Source organism: Macrobrachium rosenbergii, chromosome 49, assembly GCF_040412425.1.
Source record: "Macrobrachium rosenbergii isolate ZJJX-2024 chromosome 49, ASM4041242v1, whole genome shotgun sequence".
Lineage (NCBI taxonomy): Eukaryota > Metazoa > Arthropoda > Malacostraca > Decapoda > Palaemonidae > Macrobrachium > Macrobrachium rosenbergii.
In genome coordinates this window covers 32,681,601-32,693,605 of record NC_089789.1, presented here as the reverse complement: position 1 = coordinate 32,693,605, position 12,005 = coordinate 32,681,601, and the positions used below count along the sequence as shown (strand labels likewise).

The 12,005-nt window shown below is 35.8% G+C and overlaps 1 long non-coding RNA gene across 1 annotated transcript; it reads right to left on the bottom strand.

The window, feature by feature from the left end:
- Positions 1-7,721: 7,721 nt before the first annotated feature.
- Positions 7,722-11,601, bottom strand: LOC136832428 (uncharacterized). Its single transcript, XR_010851197.1, has 3 exons — positions 11,202-11,601; positions 10,803-10,939; positions 7,722-8,210 (listed from the first exon to the last, which is right to left on the bottom strand). It is a non-coding gene; the product is annotated as an uncharacterized lncRNA (long non-coding RNA).
- Between the last annotated feature and the right edge of the window lie 404 nt (positions 11,602-12,005).

The following is a 12,005-nucleotide window of genomic DNA, read 5'->3' as shown; positions in this document are numbered from 1 at the left end:
TTAACTCGTTTTCCAACATTCACTTGTCCCAAATAAATTCATAGCCACATCCCAAACCCTTCCATTTAGATTAAAAATTCCTACTATTTTTGCTTTCAGTCCCGGTTATGAATGCATTTGCATCAGCTGTGCCTCTACCTGCCTCGCGTCAATCAGCTACCCTGTCCATCTTCAGTACTGAGACATACTTTAAAACATTCTTTTCTTCATTATTTCTACATTCCTTTGGGGAGGAATGAAATATAGAATTTAGGCCAAAGGCCACGTACTGTGACCAATGAGGCCTTTCAGCGCTAACAAGGAAATTGAGAGGAATGAAAAAGCTATAAAGGTGTGACAGGAGGAAAACCTCGCAGCTGGACTAAAGCAATTTTTATGAGGAATCTGGGTAAAAAAAGTCACAGGAAAAAAGTCACAGGGAAAAAGACACACTAATCTTTCCTAGATAGCGATCCCCAAGATTTTTAACCCGGTATGTATCCACCTTTGCGGCGTGTTGAGTACAAGGCCGTTGAGGATTATCGTAAAAACATAAACGAAAAACAGTAAATATCATAAAGATAATGACGCCCAAGAAATATTGTGAATTTATTACTGGCCACCATAAATTAATGTGCCTTTTTTCCCCCTTTGATTTTTTTCTCCTTGCCGAAACTATGACTTTTTCCGCGACTTTTTCCCGACTTTATTACCGGCCACCGTTAGGAGAGGGTGGAAAGTGGAATGGAAGAAAGAGATATGAACTGAAGTATAGGAAAAGGAACGAAAGGTGTTGCAGCTAGGGACGCTACGAGGAACCTAAGTAATGCCTACAGTGCACCGCGTGAGGTGCACTGACGCCACTATAACCCCTACAGAGTCCTTATTCCTATGGATACTACATGAAAACCATCGTCGCGAAAATATAAAAGTTAAACGATGAATCCCATTCCGTTTCCTCAAAACACTCCATTCCAATTCTCTACCATTATTGGATGCTTATCAGTGACGCCTCCTTATTCCTTTGCTGTTCCCTAGCTTTGTATTCAGTTCATGCAACAGAAAGAGACGGAATGGGGGGGGTGTCGTTTTTAATAGACTTCTGATGAAGTTTTTTATGCTGATGTATAAAGCTGCTATTGCGATAAACATCCGCACAAGAGGGCTTTATAAACTAACTATTGATATATATATATATATATATATATATATATATATATATATATATATATATATATATATATATATATATATATATATATATATATATATATATATATATATATATATATATATATATAGTTAGTGTAAAAGCCCTTTTATACAGTAAATGAATATTGTATTGCGAACTTTATGCATCCGCATAAAAAAGTTCATCAGAACTGTCCTTTAGTAAGTGAAGTGAGTTAGCATTAATCACCCAGTCCCCCACTCACAGTTGACTTTCCTGGTCTGCTAGGTCGAGCGGTTCATTGTATCCTATTTCAAGAGATAGCAAATCACTTATTTATTTTATTTACAATATCTGCTTCTTTTTCCTAAGAAATATGATCATTCAACATCGATTTTTTAAAACTGAGGAATGATTGACTCGTTTAAGAAGGAGAAAAATAGAAAGCAACTGTTTTTAATTTTTTGTAAAAGAAAACTATTGTGCTGGCTTTGTTTGTCCGTCCGCACTTTTTCTGTCCGCACTTTTTTATCCGCACTTTTTTTCTGTCCGCCCTCAGACCTTAAAAACTTCTGAGGCTAGAGGGCTGCAAATTGGTATGTTGATCATCTACACTCCGATCATCAAACATACAAAATTACAGCCCTCTAGCCTCAGCAGTTTTTATTTTCCGTAAGGTTAAATTTGGCATAATCATGCTTCTGGCAACGACATAGGACAGACCACCACAGGCCAGTGGTTAAAGTTTCATGGGCCGCCGCTCATGCAGCATTATACCTAGACCACCGAAAGATGATCTGTTTTCGGCGGCCTTGATTACGCGCTGTAGCGGCTGTACAGAAAACTCGATTGCGCCGAAGATGCTTCGGCGCATGTTTTATACTGCGTTTCAACTAAACATCAGATAGGCCTACTATAATTCTACTTTACTGTGTGATGCACAATCCCGGAAAGTATCGCTTTAAACCACCAGCCATAAACCGTTATTTCCAACCTTTGATAGTTTTTTATCATATGGATATTTTGTTTAAAGCAAAACACGGGATACTATCAACAGACAGGATGAAGTTGCCTTGTTAATTCTGCGATGGAATAGAGAATGATTGGAAGCACGAACAAAGCTGATGGTTACAATTACTGAAAGAGTTCGTAACAACACAATGGTAGTATTATTTATTCAGGCACAGTCTGCGCTGGTAATCCCAGAGCTTGTTTGCATACAGGCAGTGGTGCACTGGAAGTTGATTTGGAATGCATTTTTTTTTTTTTTTTGTGCATGCATAAGCATATCCGTTTCATATATTTGGAGCTGATAGATATTACGAATGGAAGCATGACTGCCATTGTAGACAGACATGCTCCATAATATATATACATATATATACGTATATATATATATATATATATATATATATATATATATATATATATATATATATATATATATATATATATATAACTATAAAAGGTGGATATGACGATTTATGACTCGTTGTTTATATGATATTGTCCAAGATTATTTAACTAATAATGCATCTCACAATAAGGTGGAATTACAGAACATGACGCTTAGTTGAGGTGTAGTCTAATTACAAAAACAGATGCGTTCTATTTTCCTCATTCTTAAGCGAGTCAATTCACTCCCCAGTTTTATAAAGTCGATGTTGAATAATCATGTTTCTTGGGAAAAAGCAGCAGCTAAATAAAATAAAGTAGTTGCTACTGTCGCTTGAAATAAGCTACACTGAAGAGCTCAACCTAGCAGACAAGGACAGCCAACAGTTAACGAGGGACTGAGTGACTAATATTGACTTCCTCCACTCACAGGATTACAGAAAGACAGTTTTCCAAATGACACGAATCATTTATAATCGCCACGCTTTGGGTGCAAGTCCCCTAAGAATATTTTCCATAAGGCATCTAATCAGTTACAGCTGCAACACCATATTGCAAGATCTTAAAAAAATCTGCAGATGTCCTCGGATCCTTTAGGGATTTCTAGGAAGAACATTCTCCAAGTGAAATCGAATTTAAGTCACTTACAGTTGTCTTCAAACCCCTTGGGGGACAACTTTTTAATTGGCAACTGATGACTTATTTGTTACTTTTCTCCCCAAAATTTCTTTGTAAAATTCTCCAGTTAGCATCGAATCATTAACTACCGATGCTCTTTGCCTCTAGATTCTAGATTATCTGTTACTGATTGATTATGAAATTTAGGTCTTGAAGACCAAGCGCCGGAACCCATCAGGATTATTCAGCAATGAAGATGAAATATATAAATTAATGATGTGATTGATAATGAAAAGGTGAATAACAACATACTGTACTAGTAAAATTCAGTGTTAAAATATGAACGTAAAAAATGAAGAATATTAGATAAAACCCATAAAAAATAAATATATATAAAACTATTTAAAATGCATACTTAATATATAAAATAAATATGACAAATCTTTAATAAATATCTCATTAAAAAGATTATGAATTGACCAGTTATGTTATTGCCTTTCTTCCTTATGATCATCTAAAGCCAATATCTTTAAATCTGTCTGTCACGAAATTCCCCAGTTGATATCGAATAATTTATTATTGATGCTCGTTGCCTCTAGATTCTAGATTTTTATTTTTTGTGTTACATTGAGGTCGTTTGAATTGGCCAGTCTTTTTGCCATCCTTATGATCGTAAGCCAATATATTTATACGTCTGTCACGAAATGAATTTGCACGTTCATCATAGAGCTCTGTTACTTTTGAACACTTTCATGCGAACACACTTGTACACCCGGCATGCGAGCTTCTACAGTGGACTCAAAACTCAAATTATTTTTCTCGAAAACTATCACCGTAAAGCAAAATCTCGCGTCCATGCGAAACGAGTGCATCTGAAATGTCAGTAAACACCAGTGTTAAACAGCACTGGCGAACGAACGACCTAAACTCTGGTCGTTAGGTGTGAGTATAATTCAAAACATCTGAATCATTTGCGAGCGGAAACGCTGGATGGAAATGATTTGGCTTAATGCGCGTTTGGCAACGACAGCAGATAACTATTGTTTCGATGCATTTGCCGGGGGGTGGGGATGGGAGGTGGTTAGGATAGGGCTGGAAGGCGTCCAAGGGGCCATGGGGCGGGGAGGCGGGGGGGCCCCTCTTTGATGAGTGAGAGCTTGAAGGCAGGAAAGGATCGAGGGAGGTGATCAGAATTTGAGAGTCCTGTTGCATATTAGGCGGAACGGCGCTAACGCCGGAACGCCACATGTGTTGGCCTGGAGAGAACTAATTTAATTCGGGAATCATTCGCCTCATACACGTGATTTCATTCCGTGTGCAAGTTTTCTCTCCCTTGTAAACGCGGAAAGTAAAAGGGGTGGAAACAAGGCAGGACGGATATTCGAGTTGGGAAAGAGGGGGTGATGGGGAGAGAGAGAGAGAGAGAGAGAGAGAGAGAGAGCCGAAGCTTTCGCTCTTAACTACTTGGCTGCTTCCTCTTTTATGGGGTTGATTGATTGACTCTGTAACTAACCTGGCGTCGTTATTTTCGAGATTTCTCTCTTTTGTGACGTCTGTTATGTTTGATTCCTTTTCAGTCAAGATGCCGCGGTATAATAAGATTCACGCAACAGTCCAACTAAAAAAGGTCTCATATCTAATACTCCATTTACCAGTCAAAGAGCTGAACAAAAATTTAAGAGGAAAAGAAAGTTGCTTATATCCCCCGATGTCAATCAGACGTTTGCTCCCAAGACCATTGATGAAAACTCAGAAAAAAATTTCCTTGAATTTTAGCGTGTCATGGAGTCAACATTGTCAGCAGTTCCTAAATTTGCCCCAGTACAAAAACATGTTTTGGCTACTCGGTATAAAGCTCAGTAATGAGGCGTTTAAAATGCCAGAAAAAAAAAAAAACAATCGTTTGGCCCCCCGTTTGCGTGGATTAAAACAGATAGACCTGACGCCGAAATATTGAAGGGGGTCGTCTCACAGCTCAGTCGCTCTCGTAAATGAAACGGAAAAGATGAAAACGATGGTATTAGACGGTTTATAAAATCAAGGATAATGAAAAATAGATTTATACTGATTAAATCTTAGATGTGTAACTACAGAAAAATATTAACATTGAAATACATAATTTGTAAATTGTACACCATCAAATATTTGTCAGCCCGAATGGTACGATAAAATGTTAATTTTTGGTAAAGTTAAGTCAGCGCTGATCAAATTCTGCTTGTAATAGTTAAAAATGAAAAATATTGTATATTTTCTCTAATAAAAGATAAAAAAAAAAAAAACAGAAGGGAAGAGTAAGGATTGGGACGGTTGCAGGAATATTAGGATGGCTTCACACCACAGGAAAACATCTCAGAAACACACTGAGTTAACCTGTCTATTCCATATCGCAAACAGGTTGACAATAAACCAACGGCCGTAAGTGGAGAACGAACTTTTGGCCAATATTGGATAATCGTTAAGAAGCTCTCGTCAGAACTGTCAATAAGTCATCGACTTCCATTCAACCTTTTGTGGCGTCTGTGAGATAAGTGTTTTATGCAGTGTGGACAAACCCTTTATGAGATATGGAGAAAAATAAGTTTTGACAATGCGAATGGCAAAGTAGACGGGGGTCTACCATTAACGATTATGTTGTATCTGGGACTGCCAGAAATTCTCTAGAGATGGGATTCCTTTAAAATATTTTCCTAAAAGATTCTTCCTAAGAACACCAACCCGCCTCAGTTTCCCTATATAAACCGTATTTACAACAGGCGCTTTAGCAAGTTTTCCTTAATTTTATTTTGCCCTCCAGACGTGGGATAATTTACTGAGTACGAATGTCTTTACTTTCCTGGCATTATATCGAATTGTTTTCATTGAATTTAACCTTAGCAACAACACTAAAATAAAGGTGATGCATTATTTTGTCCTTTAGTTAAAACAAACTAGTTCTCTTGCGGTTTTCTCTTGCTACAGAGCTACTTGTAATGTTACTCCGTTGGCGAATTGAAAAAGTGTTTTGTGAAAATCGTTTTCATTCAAAGCCTTTCTCTTGCTGTTCAGTTTTTCTATTCATTTCCCATTCCTTAGCAGTTTGTTATGCTGTTCAGTTTTTCTATTCATTTTCCAATCCTTAGCAGTTTATCAAAGGCAAATTAGTCTAACGCGGCAGGTGGTGTTCGTAAACTACCGAAAAGTGCTCACGTTTTGTAACAACCTCATCTGGAATGTAGTCAAATAGTTTTACCTTGAATTATTCCCAAGAGTATATTGCGCCGGCTTAGTTTTACCCTTTGATGTAAAAAATGTAGTTTTGAGATATTTCCATTGCTAATAAGTGCGAAAAACCAAGAGTGATCGCAATGTCGACCATCAACTAGTTATCATATTCGCTTTGTTACCAAGCGAATTTTGCTCCACATTAAACGTACAGCTATGAGAGAGAGAGAGAGAGAGAGAGAGAGAGAGAGAGAGAGAGAGAGAGAGAGAGAGAGAGAGAGAGAAAATGGGAGTAGGGCGTTGTTTCAAGGGTACTGTATTGAAGAAAAAAAATAACACAAGTAATGCTGATTCTATTAAGCCGAGGTAACTTGCTCGTACCATACAAAATCTTACCGGAACTCCCAATTGAATCAAGTTTACACTTTAATTCGACACTTTAGAATCTAAATCAAATGTAATACCTCTCTGCCACAAACCATATTTCCGTCATTTATATTACTTCACTATTGAAGCATCGCTTTAATAGTTTTACCTATATTTAGCGCACTTTGAACATTGACTTCCCCTACTACTCGCCATGATTTACTTCCCACCATATTCAAGTATCTGACCAGTTTAATTATACATCAAAAAAAGAACATCTTTTGTTTTGCATATTTCTGAACTTAGTTACGGTAATTCATTAGTTTTACGAAATTTTTAAAATTTCCATTTAATCTCTGGCTTTCATTAACTCACCTAAATGGAAAATTGGACTTCACTGTAAATAGGAATTTCGCCATATTACCATTCATGTAAACTAAGTACATATAAATTTATACCAGTTCGAACCCCTTTTCGCTCTAGAACTAACCAACTTTTTCACTTTTATTTCAGGTTAATTCCAAAACCGATTCTTGGTTAAGGCTTCATCGACCTATGTACGGGATGAATTCTAGTTTTCCTTTCAAATCTAACTTGGTTTTATGAGGCTTGTCAACTACTGAGGGTTAGTTCTCATTTCAGTAGCCATTTCAGTCTTAAAATTTCAAGACTATTCCAGTACTTTAAGGTTGAGCTAGAGGCTCTGAACTTAATTATTCAAGGCAAACCAAAGATCTCCACAGTATTTTGATGTATTTAAATACATAGGTATTTAAATGCCATTAACCTACTGGCTTCTAATGGCTGCCACTTTACTTCGGATTACATTTTTCGCTTTCGTTACTTATGTGGTTGTATGACATGTCTTACCACGGATTAAGACAATCTAAAAGAAACACTAATACATCTGTGATCAGTCTCAAAACCATTCAGAAAACCTAATGCTTTAACTCCAGAAGGAACTTTACGTGAAACTCACAGGTTTGAAATAAACAAGTTTATTCTTAAGCCAAAGACACCCAGAAAGGGTTTACAAATTATTAAATTACTCTTGCAAATAAACTTACCCACATGCTTTCCGAAATACAAGCTCAAATATTTGAATTTTTCTCCACTTCATTATCCCTTTGTTTTTGCACGATTACATCAGTTTTCAAGTTACCCCACCTGGGCTTACCTAAATCAATTTAACTTTGCCTATGGATTTTTTAAAACTCCAACATTCATGATTTAAAAAAATCCAACATTCATCACACCAAGCACTAGAAAATTATGGCGGATAATTTTTACTCCTAATTAAATACTGGGCAATAAACGTACATTGAAGTAAACATTATCAGCATTTAAACAGGAAAATCACCTTTATTCAAAACCAAATTCCGCACAGCCTCAAAGGGACACCGTACCACCAAACGATGACTGTAGTCCAATGCAACAGCTCCGAAACTCTCAATTCAACATTCTATTTTGCTCCGTGGCCCTGTTAAGAAAAAGCAAACGGCAGGAATTTGCTCTGGGAGAGTTCATGGCATTTTAACGATCCTGTACATAAGAAATCCTAACCAAGCTACTTTAAAGTTTATTCAGAAAATTTATAACTGCTGTAACTTTCATACATTTGAACATCCTATAATTCTAGAAATACACAACCCTTTAAATCTGGTCATCGACGTTGTAGCCCTGCACTAAAATTTTAGTTTGAAATTTTAAAGTAAACCCCAAAAACATCAATATTCAACCCTTTTAATCTTATAAGAGATTTAGCGAACATATGCCCATTTCTCAAAAAGCTAAATTATAATCCAAAGTAACATACTAACCCTGTACCTTAAACACGTAACAAACCCACTAAAACCCACTCAAGATAAGTCTTAGTAACAAAACTTTTCTTTAAAGCAAAAACCCACTAAAAAAATAGCTCAAAAACCAAAATATTTAAAACCTATTTAAATATAGAAACCAACTGTCTTTAAAACAGTAATATACAAGACTGTCTTTAAAAGAAATCCATTTAAAAAATGAATACCCCTAGTCTTTAAAACAGTAACAAACCCATTGTATTTAAAATTGGCTTTAAAACCGTCAACATACAAACCCATTGGCTTTAAAACCGTCAACATACAAACCCATTGGCTTTAAAACCGTCAACATACAAACCCATTGGCTTTAAAACCGTCAACATACAAACCCATTGGCTTTAAAACCGTCAACATACAAACCCATTGGCTTTAAAACCGTCAACATACAAACCCATTGGCTTTAAAACTTTGTCAACATACAAACCCATTGGCTTTAAAACTGTCAACATACAAACCCATTGGCTTTAAAACTGTCAATATACAAAACCCATTGGCTTTAAAACTGGTCAACATACAAACCCATTGGCTTTAAAACCGTCAACATACAAACCCATTGGCTTTAAAACCGTCAACATACAAACCCATTGTCTTTAAAACTGTCAACATACAAAACCCATTGGCTTTAAAACTGCATCAACATACTTTAAAACCCATACAAACCCATTGGCTTTAAAACTGTCAACATACAAACCCATTGGCTTTAAAACTGTCAACATACAAACCCATTGGCTTTAAAACTGTCAACATACAAACCCATTGGCTTTAAAACTGTCAACATACAAACCCATTGGCTTTAAAACTGTCAACATACAAACCCATTGGCTTTAAAACTCAACATACAAACCCATTGTCTTTAAAACAGTAACTTTTAAAAACAGTACCTACAAACCCATGGTCTAAGAATTTAACTCTTAACATTAGCCTTTCATAAGTATACTAATAACATTTTCCTAGTTAACGTTGAAAACTTAGAAACTTAAATCTTGAAGCCTAATACAAAATCATGGGGTAGTCTATTCAAATTAAACCTAAAATATCTAAGTTGAATTGTTGTTTCCTAATAAACTTAGTTCCAGCATTTTGGGGACTGTCTGAAAATGCTAGTTTATTAGTTTGATTTAAAGTATTTTAACTTCCTTAGTGATTAGAATTAATGTTTCCGAAATTTTTGTAGGTGAATTAATCTGTTACTAACAAGAAACTTTATTAAAATTTAAATATTTGAAAAAGTTCTGTATTTAGATTATAGTGATTAACCTAACTTCGGTTAGGTTAATTACTATAATCTAAAAAATACAGAACTTTAAGTCATATTTAAATTTGAATTAAGTTTTGTTAGTAACATTAATTCACCCACAAAGATTTCGAAAACTGAAAATCTAATCACTAAGGAAATTAAAATACTTAAAACTAATAAACTAACATTTTCAGACGGTCACCAAAATGCTGGAACTAAGTTTATTAGGAAATCAACAATTTAACTTAATATCTTTAAACTTCCCATCAAACCCACTAAGCCCCAAGTAAACATCTGCAGAATAAAGGGGTAAAATTTACATTTACTTAAAAGCAAGACCGACAATGTTTAAGTTTAATTTACACTATTAATAAAACAGCCTATTTTCTAGTAACTGGCCTGAATCTCAAAAGCAAAAACCATGCTTAAATTTTAAAGCTTGTTACTTAAAACTGCCTATATCCTAGTAGCTCCCCTTTATCCCTAAACCAAGACCCATGCTTTAAGTTTTACCTGTTACTTATAACAGTATTTTCTGGTAACATCCCTAAAATTAAAAAAAAACAACTCTGCACGTTTAAAATATAAAAGTTATTTTAAACTAAACTTATCTTATAACTACCCTAATCCCAAAATGAAGACCATGGTCAAGTTCTAAACCTGGTTATGAAACAGCCAAGTACAAAACCTGGTTAATACACAGCCTACTCCCTAGTAACTGCCCTAAATTCCAGAAACCTAACTGATACCTACTGGTACCTACTCAAAACTTGAAGTTTGGTTTTGGGGAAAAAAAAAAAAAAACTCCCGCAATCACATAGTAGGCCTCGAAAGACCTACTATGCAAGCCGGAAGTACCTCCACCCCTTCAGGGGCACCGCCCTTGAAGCGGCGGAGGCAGTAGGGGGTGGGGTTGACAGTTGGAGTACATAAGCACATTAAAATTTAAAGAAACTGATAAACAGATCACACTAACCTTAAGTTATCCAAGAGTTTTCCAAGGGGTTATGCAATGGGATTCTGACCTCAAAAGTTATCCAAGAGTTTTCCAAAGGGTTATGCAATGGGATTCTGACCTCAGTAATTTTGATGTATCGTGGAAGATCCGGTTTTCTGAAAAAAATTAGTAACATTAATTAAACTATACACTTCATGAGAAACAATGAGAATATATGTATATAAAGACATGGCCCACTTTGAAGACTTAAAAGTTTGAATTTACACAAGTTACTCAACTCCTCGGGCAAAAGATTCCCTGTGAATTAAGACGTAAAGGGCGTGATGGCAGTTCACCTCCACTCTCAAAATACGCAATTATTTCCACCAGCTTACCTCAACGGACCTAAAGCCCTTAATAAAAAAACATTTGTCTTACCTTGCAAGTAGCTATGTAGGCTACCCAGAAAACTATCGAAGAGCGATGAATTGCGGTGCCGGAAACCTCATGAAAGGGTACAGGAACCTCATGAAAAGGTACAGGAACATCCAAGCCGAATCAAGTCTATGTTCTTCATGCCACATAGCTCTCCGTTGCACAATGTACAGGAACCTCAAAGTTCAACCAAGTCCAAGCTCTTCACGCCACTTACTTCTCCGGTGTAGCCAAAAAAAATTAAAACACTTATGCAAGTCTCAACGTCAAACACACGTTTTCCAAACTTAACAGACCCGACGTACGTCCGCGAAATATCAACGAGCTACCATGAATTCGGAAAGAAGCCTAAACTTACCCCTGCCAAGGACGACAGTCGGAAAAACACGAACAGCCACTCACTCACTTTTCGTAAACAAGGACTCCGAAGAGTTCGTTCCAAAATTATGGGTATCTTCGGGGAAAAGTACAAAGACGAGATTGTTTTTTTCTTTAAAAGGTTTCTATATTATAAAATGTTTATTTTCCTTATCATTACTACATATTTTGTTGCGGAAATTGATATTTTCAGTTGATTCTCTCGAAACGCGAAATCACAACTTAATATTTGAAATGAAGACATTCTTCGTATTTCTAGTTTACTCCCGCCAGAAATGTTTTTTTGCGTGTGAATATATATTTGTATATATATATATATATATATATATATATATATATATATATATATATATATATATATATATATATATATATATATATATATCTATACATACATACATACTTATTAACTGAAGCCACTATGAAAGT